Consider the following 11272-nt stretch of genomic DNA (forward strand, 5'->3'; position numbering starts at 1 on the left):
TCCATCCAAATCCCCTAGGAAGCTTTGGAAATCTCAGACTGAAGCTCTAATCCTGAACGCATCCCATAATGTGCTGACCACCTTCTGCTCCTAGTGATTTGAGAGTGCTCAGCACCTTGCAGGATCTGGCCCTAAGTATGTATGTACAGGCCTCTTTTATTGTACTAGTTCAGGGGTCAGCAACCTACGGCACGCAAGCCGATTTTGAGTGGCACGCTGCTGCCTGTCGCGGTCCTGGCCCCCAGCCCCACTCAGCCCCCCCACCCACCGCTCTCCCCTGCGGGGGCAGGAGGCAGAAGCTTGGTCCTGTGGCAGCCAAGCTTCCCTCCTCCCCCGCTTCTTCCCCCAGCGTGGTGCTTTCCTGCCCCTCCTCCTCCCCCTCCTTCTCCCTGCGCCGATCAGCTGATGGCCCTTGCGAGGGAGAGGGGGACAGGTGGCAGCATGCTCGCTGCTCCATAGGGGAGGCAGAGAAGAGGTAGGGATGGGACCTTGGGGAAGGGGGTGGAACAGGGCATATCCCTTCCAGCCCCCTGCCATGAGCCGCTCAGGACAGGGGGCTGGGAGCACCCCCACGAGCCGAGCACCCCAGCCCTCTGCCCTGACCCCCCCACACACCCCCCAGCCCTCTGCCCTGACCCCTGAACTCCCCCACACTCAGCCTTCTGCCCTGCACCCCCACACACCCCCAGCTCTCTGCCCTGAACCCCCCCACACACACCCAGCCTTCTGCCTGCACCCCCCCAGCCCTCTGCCCTGACCCCTGAACCCCCACACACCCCCAGCTCTCTGCCCTGAACCCCCCCACACACACCCAGCCTTCTGCCTGCATCCCCCCAGCCCTCTGCCCTGACCCCTGAACCCCCCCACACCCCCAGCTCTCTGCCCTGCATGAGCTGGCTCCCCTTATAAACTAGTACAGGGGTGTGTGGGGGTGCAGGGCAGAAGGCTGCCCTGCACCCACACACACCCCCAGCTCTCTTCCCTGACCCCTGAACCCCCCCCCCCTCAGGTCTGGGGTCCTGGCTGCTGGCCCCTTGCCAGCTGGCATCCTGGCCGCAGGCCCTGCTCAGCCCGCTGCCGGCCTAGGTGAACAGAACCCCAGGCTGGCAGCGGCCTGAGCAGGCTGGCGGCGTAAAATCGGCATTTTAATTTAGTTTTAAATGAAGCTTCTTAAACATTTTGAAAACCTTGTTTACTTTACATACAACAATAGTTTAGTTCTATAATATAGACTTAGAGAGAGAGACCTTCTAAAAACCATTAACATGTATTACCGGCCCACGAAACCTTACATTAAAGTGCATCAATGAAGACTCCACACACCGCTTCTGAAAGGTTGCCGACCCCTGTACTAGTTTATAAGGGGAGCCAGCTCATGCATGTGCGTGAAGCCATTAGAGCCGATTGTGTAAATGCCATTTTCGAAGCCTTTATTTCTCCAGTGAGGAGTTTTCTTTGAGACAAAATGTAACTGCTCAAACATTCTACTTAGAGCTTCTCCAACACATATTTACAAGGCCATATGGGCATGCTGGGGCTCCAGCTGGAGGGAAGGCCCTGCTGCAGTGACTCCTGGCTCCACATCTTGCTGCCTGTAGCGACTGAAAGGAAGATTTTCCAAGGCACAAATTGAAATCAGATTCCCGGTTCCCATTGGCCTGGGTCAAAGTTGGGTGCCTGACTCTCTTTGGAAATCCTCCCATTTAGTATATGATATAAAGCCCTACCGCTCTGTGCTCTGGTACCTGAGCCATACTGCTCTCATTCCCTCAGCCCATGCCCTCTCAACTTCCTGCGCGTCATTTGTATTTCCCTTGGGGGTAGATACAGCTTTTATTCCCCTAACATGCCATGTTTTTTCTGCCTTTCTAGAATTATTTTTCTCAATTTTCTTGGCTCAGTCTTTTGACAATAATAAAAATCTGTTTAAAAATGTTTATTACATAACAAAACAATCACTTTGCCCTTCTACAGTGCCTTCCCCTCTTTGGATCTCAGAGTTTTACAAATTTCAGTGAACTAAGCCTCAAATTGACCTTGGGAGCTAGGTGTTATCATTGTATAACATGAGGAACTGAGGTACAGAGACAGTAAAGGCCATATGAAGGCCCTGATCCTGCAAACGCACTAAGCACGTTAGTAGTCCAACTGAAGTAAAGTGATGCATACATTTGCAAGATTGAGGCCTACGGTTCCTAGAGCTGAAGCCATCATGGGGAGAAGGACCAGGTGCAGTGGTGGTAGAAGGCACTATGCCTGCAGACAGAGACATTGTCTAGAGCCATTACTTGCCCTGCACACCCCAGCAGGCATTTCTATATATTTGGGAACGTGTTGCCCCCAGAACAAACTCCTCCAGCTGCATGTTCCCATCCCTCCAACCCATGGCACCTCTTTGGCACTGTTAATACAGCATCCCTTAGATGTCTTTGGCTCTCAAATTTAGCCAAATTATGGCTGCCCCCTGTGCATAAATACTAGTGGTAGAAGGCGGTCCCTACACCTTTCCCTTTTTCTCCCCCCATCTGCCAAAAACCTTTGCCTGGCCAGCAGTAAGTTGTCCGAGTGACTCAGCCCAAGGTCAGACAAGAAGTCCATGGCACAGACCGGAATAATATTATGCGAACACTTTCAATTTGTATTTTCTTTTTTCATCATTTCCTTTCTCTCCATTCTGCTCTGACTCCATCACTGTGACATCAGAGTCCTTTAAAACCACCTCTTCTTCTTTGTTTTAAAGGGTATATTCTTTGCACTTCTTGATCATTTTCTGGAATTAGATGTGTTTTATGTTTTTAACATGTTTGGGATTTTAAAAAGTCTCTGGTATTTGCTAATAATAAAAAGAGATGATAGGCATTGCTGAAATTGAGCAGCTACAAAGGATTCTGGTATATAGGTTAGTTCATTTTGCTGCAAAGCATGTTGGGTGAAATTTGCCTGCTGGTGCAAAGTCCTGTGTACTTTGTAAACCCTGCAGATAAGATGTGCAAGGCATCAACAGGCCACGTACACTCTGTGTTGCAGAATTTCTCTCCTCACTAGACCACTTTGGAAGGGATAGGGATCCAGAGTGACCTAGACAAGTTGGAGGATTGGGCCAAAAGAAATCTGATGAGGTTCAACAAGGACAAGTGCAGAGTCCTGCACTTAGGACGAAAGAATCCTATGCACTGCTACAGGCTGCGGACCAACTGGCTAAGTGGCAGTTCTGCAGAAAAGGACCTGGGGATTACAGTGGATGAGAAGAGGGATATGAGTCAGCAGTGTGCCCTTGTTGCCAAGAAGGCTAATAGCATATTGGGCTGCGTTAGTAGGAGCATTGCCAGCAGATTGAGGGAAGTGATTATTCCCCTCTATTCAGCACTGGTGAGGCCACATCTGGAGTATTGCTTCCAGTTTTGGGCCCCCCACTACATAAGGGATGTGCACAAATTGAAGGGAGTCCAGCGGAGGGCAACGAAAATGATCAGGGGGCTGGGGCACATGACTTACAAGGAGAGGCTGAGGGAACTGGGCTTGTTTAGTCTGCAGAAGAGAAGAGTGAGGGGGGATTTGATAGCAGCCTTCAACTACCTATAATAATAATAATAATTAATAATTAATGGAGATATCCCATCTCCTAGAACTGGAAGGGGCCTTGAAAGGTCATCGAGTCCAGCCCCCTGCCTTCACTAGCAGGACCAAGTACTGATTTTTGCCCCAGATCCCTAAGCGGCCCCCTCAAGGATTGAACTCACAACCCTGGGTTTAGCAGGCCAATGCTCAAACCACTGAGCTATCCCCCTCCCACCTGAAGGGGGGTTCCAAAGAGGATGGAGCTCAGCTGTTCTCAGTGGTGGCAGATGACAGAACAAGGAGCAGTGGGGGAGGTCTAGGTTGGATATTAGGAAACACTATTTCGCTAAGAGGGTGGTAAAGCACTGGAATGTGTTACCTAGGGAGGTGGTGGATTCTCCTTCCTTAGAGGTTTTTAAGGCCCGGCTTGACAAAGCCCTGGCTGGGATGATGTAGTTGGGGGTTGGTCCTGCTTTGAGCAGGGGGTTGGACTAGATACCTCCTGAGGTCTCTTCCAACCCTAATTTTCTATGATTCTAAGAGGAGCTGAGGATTTGTGTTCATGCACAGCTAGTAACCCACGCATCTGAAGGGGTGAAGGGCTTGCAGCTTGCAGCTTGGCTCTGGGGTGCCCTGCGTGTGTGTTGTGTATTTTAATTTCAACTCCATGTTCCATTCACTCTGAGCCCCATAGTTGGAGCATTCCAGTGGGGTGAATTTCATTCACTGTGGTTTATCTAATCCTGCAAATCCTGCTCCTGCTATTGAATTCAATGGGAGTTTTTCATCTGTCTTAAGAGAGCTCGATTTGGGTTTTCAGAGCCTCAACAGTTCTGCCATATTGTATGTTTCCCCACCATCATGTTGAGCCTTCCTAGTACAATTCTGCAGGCAATGTGTATTAAGCAGTGAGATGTACTCAAGTGCTGGCTTAAGGGGAGAGGAAGATGTAATGGACTGGAGCTGGGCCTGATCCTGCCATCCTTCCCTATGTTTGTTAGTCTCACTGAAGTCAATGGGGGCAATTCCATGAATTAGGACTGTTGGTATGAGAAAGGGCTGGAGAGCAGTGTTGCTATGTGGAAAGTCATAGTGTCTCCCAAGTAACCCTGGACAGCAAAAAGTTTCCCTGTTCTGCAAGAATTTTTGAGATTTTGAACATTTTTCCTGACCTGCAATGGGACAAGAAGTCGAAATCTTGAAATACTTTGTGAACTCAAAATAAAATAATCAGATTGGGTCAACTGAAATATTTCTTTTCAATCATTTTGAAACATTTTTGTTTTGATTTTTTACTTTGTTTAAAAATGTTAAAAAAAAAATTAACTTAAACTTTACAGTGAAAAGTTTCAACCCAAAATAGGAGCTTTTTCATTCAGAAAATGTCAGAATAGAATGACAATTTTGAATCTTTTCAAAAAAATTTCAAAATGGGAAATTCATCAAGACCCTTTCCTACAAACAGTTTTAGTTTAGATGAATCAATGTTTCTCAACAACAAAAAATCTCTTGTCAAAAAATTCCCAACCAGTTGTAGCCTTCCTACTACATATTTTCTATGTAGTAATGAGAGAGAGGCTGCTGATTCACTAATATTATTAAAGACAATGGGCCAAATTTATCACTGGTGTATCTCCAGTTGAGTCAATGGAGGAATTTGCCTCTGTACATTGAGGAAAAATTATAAAATCTATTAAGCCTATATAATACATAATTATAAAGAATCATAGTACTGTAGTGACTCAACTCCAAGTCACAAAAGGAACCTTATTATTATTATCTATACATGCCTGAAAGGAATGGGGCATTTGTTCTGACAATATTAAGTATTACAACTTTTTTTCTTTGTGCATTAATATTGACCTGACCAATAAAGATCATTTTAACAGGGTAGGTGTTGTGTATAGAGGCATTTCTGGACAATATTCACCCACGAAAGCTTATGCTCCAATACATCGGTTAATCTTAAAGGTGCCACAGGACTCTCTGTTGCAATATTCTCTTCGACACTTTGTATTTTTATCGAAATAAAGTCTGATTTTCATGACACTTTCCACACGTTTATAGCTGGGATGCTTTGGGGGTTCTCAGTACGGGGTTATCACAGCGTGCCCTGTAACCTTGGATGCTTCTGTGCTTTGCAGCTTTGGCTCAAAACCCCAATACCAGCAGCCTGCTTACAGCAGTGACCTCCCCCTGGAGCCTGGTTCCTCCTGCTCTGTGTTGGATCCTGGTGAAGGACTGGCCAGCCATGCTGGAAGATTGACTGTGGTAAGAAAACTACTTTGAACAAAAGAATTCTAGTTTCCTGAGTCAGGTTTTAGTCTTATAAGCATATTTTTTTAGTTTTGTTTGTGTGTAACCATTTCGATCCCAGTTCCTTCTACTTGGGATCATGTAAATATCTGTCCTCTGTTAATAAACTTAATCTTGTTTTATTGCACAACCCATCTCAGTGGAGTGGTTCAAACTGAAGAGTAAAATCCTCAGCCAAACGAACAGGCTGATGCTGTAGACAAACAGTAGTGTGTCTAACGGAGAAGCAAACCTGACATGGTTTTGGGAGTGCTACAATGAGAAGGGCTGAGCACTGCATGGGGGACAGTTTTGGGTAGACTCAGGACCAGGGGGGTAGTTAGTATCACCCTGCATGGAGTAACCAGCCTGAGGTCACTGTGCTCTGAGCACAAAGCTGCACAGCACAGAAGCACGCAAAGTTACACAACCCCTTCCTGGTCTGCTTGAACCCCATAGCGCCACCATAGCCCTTAGTATTGCTTTTTGTCTTTGGGGTTCTTCAACTAATTCTCAAAACTGGAACCATATGGGAGCCCTCCGCTGTTGGAAAACATTGCGTGGCTATTGCTGGTTTTGTATGATCAATCTCTCACCCTAGAAGGTGGTAATATAGAGAGAGAATAGCAGGTGTGAGAAGATATTCAACACACCTTAATCCAGTCTCTAATTGTGCACAAGCAGCTTGAGTGCACACAATTACCATATCTATAGTCATTAAGGGGAATATACATATGCAGACTTGTGCACATTTAACTCCATGATCAGACAATGAAAAGCTGCTGCTGGAAAGTTTGTCCCCAAATGCCAGATCCGTACTGTAAAAGATAGTGAGCTCAAATCCCATACAGGTATAATTTTATTCAACTTTCTATATATTCTTTCCTTTGATGTGATCAAAGATGAATTCATGCTTACTCATATCTCTTTTCTAAAGTGAAATGCAGCAATGGAGCAATGCCAAAGTACACCAGCTAATGATCTCAGCGAAAGTATTTGGGGAAAACCATTTTGTCTTTTTGTTTTTTCCCTGAACCAGGAACTGACAAAGTTCCTATAGCAAGAGAAGCTCTTAAATGATGGGGAATAGAAATCTGACATTCAACTTCGCACACTTAAGATGTGTCTGATGCATTGCTATGCAACAGGCAAAGCAGAAAGTCTCAACAACCAGACATGCTGGTTGATTTTAAAGCTCTTGTCGCCATTGATTTCAGTGAGGAGTTCAGCATAAAAATGGATGGCTCAGTATTAGTGCCCATCTCATTTCGCAGCAAACATGCATTTCACTATCATCTATTTTTCCCATAGCAATTTCCCCTGGAGAGACAATGGGCCAGATTCTGCTCTAAGTTACCCTTCTGGAATAGAGTTCTAGAATTTAATGGGAAACAACAACCCCTTCTTATAGGTGGGTGTTTTTTTGAACCATCCTTGAACTATATCCCTTCTATTGATCTCTCTGATAGTTTAAAACTGAACAAAAATCCCTCTGTTTTATAGGCCCAATGTGGCATTGGATCAGCTGAGCATTCACGCAAAATCCCATTGACTTCAGTGGGACTCCATTCAGGTGCAGATGAGTGCACTAGCAGGTCTGGATGAAGGATTAGGATCATAGAAAGGAGATAATTTTCTATGACAGTCTAGAGACCCTCAGAGTGATTTTTATTCAATCTGAGCCCTATTAGTCTCGTCCCTATTACATTCTACAGGATTTTTTCCAGAAGGATTATACCCATGCAGCCCTCATGGATTTCAATGGGATAGCTCTGGTACGACTGAGAGAATTTGGCCAAGTGTGCATGTTGATATTTGCCTTGTCAGAACCTGTTTGCATATGCCAATTGTGAGCCCTTAAGTGGCAATATTATTCAGACATCAGGCCCGCTTCTCTGTCTTCATATATATAATATGTGCCACGGATGAAGCCCGGCATTTGGGAAGTTCCAGTGGTAACTGGAGCTATCTTAAAGGGCTCCTGACAAAAGAAATTAGCATTTCAGCAGCTCCTTGGCCAATTCCAAGATGGTATTTAAATAGCTGACTGCCTTACATATCAACTGTTCTTGTTTAGGAGGAGCAAGTCCCTGTTTTTAAAGCAAAACAACGATCATTCTTCCACTTTGCTCTGCCTGAAAAACTTTTAGTCCAATTAATTTAAATGGACTAAAAATGCACATGTTCCTATTTTTTTCTCTATCTGACCCTATTTATAGCATTCAAGTGCTGGAAAATATGTGACAGAGGCCAGGGAGGAGGAACAGGTTTAAGATTTTAAGCTCAAATATTTTGTTCTGCATAGGGCTGAGCTGCTGTTGGTGAAAATATTAGAAAGAAAAACGAAGGGGCAGCACAGTGGGGAAACCCTGCGAGAAACCCATGTGATGCAACAAGTATCGACCCTTCGTTGCATACGAGAAAATGAAGATTTCCTGGACAGACGTCAGGATATGCTTCTATGGGCACAACGTTCTGAAGAATCGGAGCAGGCTGTGCAGAGGGGACTGAGGGACGGTGAAGAAATTTGGCAGCATGTGACCTCCAGAAGAGGAAAGAGGAGCGTCCATGTACCAGCAATACAGATACAGGTGAGCAACCGTTTTCATGTTCTCTCCACAGGTACTAATGCGGAGAGTGGACTAGATGATACATGTGAGGGAAGGGAGCAGAAGGAGACGCTGCCGTTTGGAAGGCATGAGATGCACTGTCCTAGGGATGGGGGTTCCATGACCACCGCTCCCAAGAGAAGGAGGAGGGTGGTGGTGGTCGGGGACTCCCTCCTCAGGGGGACTGAGTCATCTATCTGCCGCCCCGACCGAGAAAACAGAGAGGTCTGCTGCTTGCCAGGAGCTAGGATACACGATGTGACGGAGAGACTGCCGAGACTCATCAAGCCCTTGGATCGCTAGCCCTTCCTGCTTCTCCATGTGGGCACCAATGATACTGCCAAGAATGACCTTGAGAGGATCACTGCAGACTACGTGGCTCTGGGAAGAAGGATAAAGGAGTTTGAGGTGCAAGTGGTGTTCTCGTCCATCCTCCCTGTGCAGGGAAAAGGCCCGGGTAGAGACTATCAAATTGTGGAAGTCAACGAATGGCTACGCAGGTGGTATCGGAGAGAAGGCTTTGGATTCTTCGACCATGGGATGGTGTTCCAAGAAGGAGGAGTGCTAGGCAGAGATGGGCTCCATGTAACGAAGAGAGGGAAGAGCATCTTCACAAGCAGGCTGGCTAACTTAGTGAGGAGGGCTTTAAACTAGGTTCACCGGGGGAAGGAGACCAAAGCCCTGAGGTAAGTGGGGAAATGGGATACCGGGAGGAAGCACGAGCAGGAGAGTGCAAGAGGGGAGGACTCCTGTCTCAGACTGAGAAAGTGGGACAATCAGTGAGTTATCTTAAGTGCCTATACACAAATGCAAGAAGCCTGGGAAACAGGCAGGGAGAACTGGAAGTCCTGGCACAGTCAAGGAACTATGATGTGATTGGAATAACAGAGACTTGGTGGGATAACTCACATGACTGGAGTACTGTCATGGATGGATATAAACTGTTCGGGAAGGACAGGCAGGGCAGAAAAGGTGGGGGAATTGCATTGTATGTAAGAGAGGAGTATGACTGCTCAGAGCTCCGGTATGAAACTGCAGAAAAACCAGAGTGTCTCTGGATTAAGTTTAGAAGTGTGAGCAACAAGGGTGATGTCGTGGTGGGAGTCTGCTATAGACCACCAGACCAGGGGGATGAGGTGGACGAGGCTTTCTTCCGGCAACTAGCAGAAGTTACTAGATCGCAGGCCCTGGTTCTCATGGGAGACTTTAATGACCCTGATATCTGCTGGGAGAGCAATACAGCGGTGCACAGACAATCCAGGAAGTTTTTGGAAAGTGTAGGGGACAATTTCCTGGTGCAAGTGCTGGAGGAACCAACTAGGGGCAGAGCTCTTCTAGATCTGCTGCTCACAAACAGGGAAGAATTAGTAGGGGAAGCAAAAGTGGATGGGAACCTGGGAGGCAGTGACCATGAGATGGTCGAGTTCAGGATCCTGACACAAGGAAGAAAGGAGAGCAGCAGAATACAGACCCTGGACTTCAGAAAAGCAGACTTTGACTCCCTCAGGGAACTGATGGGCAGGATCCCCTGGGAGAATAACATGAGGGGGAAAGGAGTCCAGGAGAGCTGGCTGTATTTTAAAGAATCCTTATTGAGGTTGCAGGAAAAAACCATCCCGATGTGTAGAAAGAACAGTAAATATGGCAGGCGACCAGCTTGGCTTAACAGTGAAATCCTTGCTGATCTTAAACGCAAAAAAGAAGCTTACAAGAAGTGGAAGATTGGACAAATGACCAAGGAGGAGTATAAAAATATTGCTCAGGCATGCAGGAGTGAAATCAGGAAGGCCAAATCACACTTGGAGTTGCAGCTAGCAAGAGATGTTAAGAGTAACAAGAAGGGTTTCTTCAGGTATGTTAGCAACAAGAAGAAAGTCAAGGAAAGTGTGGGCCCCTTGCTGAATGAGGGAGGCAACCTAGTGACAGAGGATGTGGAAAAAGCTAATGTACTCAATGCTTTTTTTGCCTCTGTCTTCACAAACAAGGTCAGCTGCCAGACTGCTGCACTGAGCAGCACAGTATGGGGAGAAGGTGACCAGCCCTCTGTGGAGAAAGAAGTGGTTCGGGACTATTGAGGAAAAACTGGACGAGCACAAGTCCATGGGGCCAGATGCGCTGCATCCGAGGGTGCTAAAGGAGTTGGCGGATGTGATTGCAGAGCCATTGGCCATTATCTTTGAAAACTCATGGTGATCGGGGGAGGTCCCGGATGACTGGAAAAAGGCTAATGTAGTGCCCATCTTTAAAAAAGGGAAGGAGGAGGATCCGGGGAACTACAGGCCAGTCAGCCTCACCTCAGTCATATTCTATGATTCTATGATGCATTTCGGACACAATTTTTTAACACTGGGTGATAGTTTCTTCAATCTAGGAACATGGGAGATCTCCATCTCCTAAAGGGTTCAAATTAAGACTGGATGCCTTACTGGAAGATAGCTTTCAGACATGATGAAATTCTATTGCGTGTCTTACACCGGAGGTCAGACCTGAAGATATGATGGACCCTTCTGTCTTAAAATCTGTGTCAGGAGAAACAGGATACTGTATTATGTAAAAGAAAAAGTCCCACAATAAATGGAGACTTTTTGGCCAAACTCAGCAACCCTTATTCACACTGATTAGAATAGAATATCAGGGTTGGAAGGGACCTCAGGAGGTCATCTAGTCCAACCCCCTGCTCAAAGCAGGACCAATTCCCAACCTCTCCTCATAACTCATGTGCTCCAGCCCCCAATCATTTTTCTTACCCTCCACTGGACTCTTTCCAATTTTTCCACATCCTTCTTGTAGTGTGGGGCCCAAAACTGGAC

This window comes from Emys orbicularis, chromosome 6 (assembly GCF_028017835.1).
Source record: "Emys orbicularis isolate rEmyOrb1 chromosome 6, rEmyOrb1.hap1, whole genome shotgun sequence".
NCBI lineage: Eukaryota > Metazoa > Chordata > Testudines > Emydidae > Emys > Emys orbicularis.